Here is a 241-nt window from a genome sequence, read left to right as displayed (position 1 = left end):
GGCCGGTGGGTGCATCACCCCGGGAGGCCCCGCTCCGCAGCCCGGCTGGGCAGAAAGCCGGGGGACAGGCACCCGCCCGCAGCTTGGCCGCGTCTGCCCTTCCTCATGGGAAGCGCGCGACCGGGGTGCTTGGGCGCGAGAACTTCTTGGGGAGCCGAGAGCTGCAGCCTGTGCTCCTGTGCTCCCCCGCGCCAAGCGGGAAAGCTGCTGCTGCCGCCGTGACGGCGGGGCAAGACACGTG

This window comes from Eurypyga helias, unplaced genomic scaffold, assembly GCF_000690775.1.
Source record: "Eurypyga helias isolate BGI_N326 unplaced genomic scaffold, ASM69077v1 scaffold7216, whole genome shotgun sequence".
Lineage (NCBI taxonomy): Eukaryota > Metazoa > Chordata > Aves > Eurypygiformes > Eurypygidae > Eurypyga > Eurypyga helias.
This window is presented reverse-complemented; position numbering follows the sequence as displayed.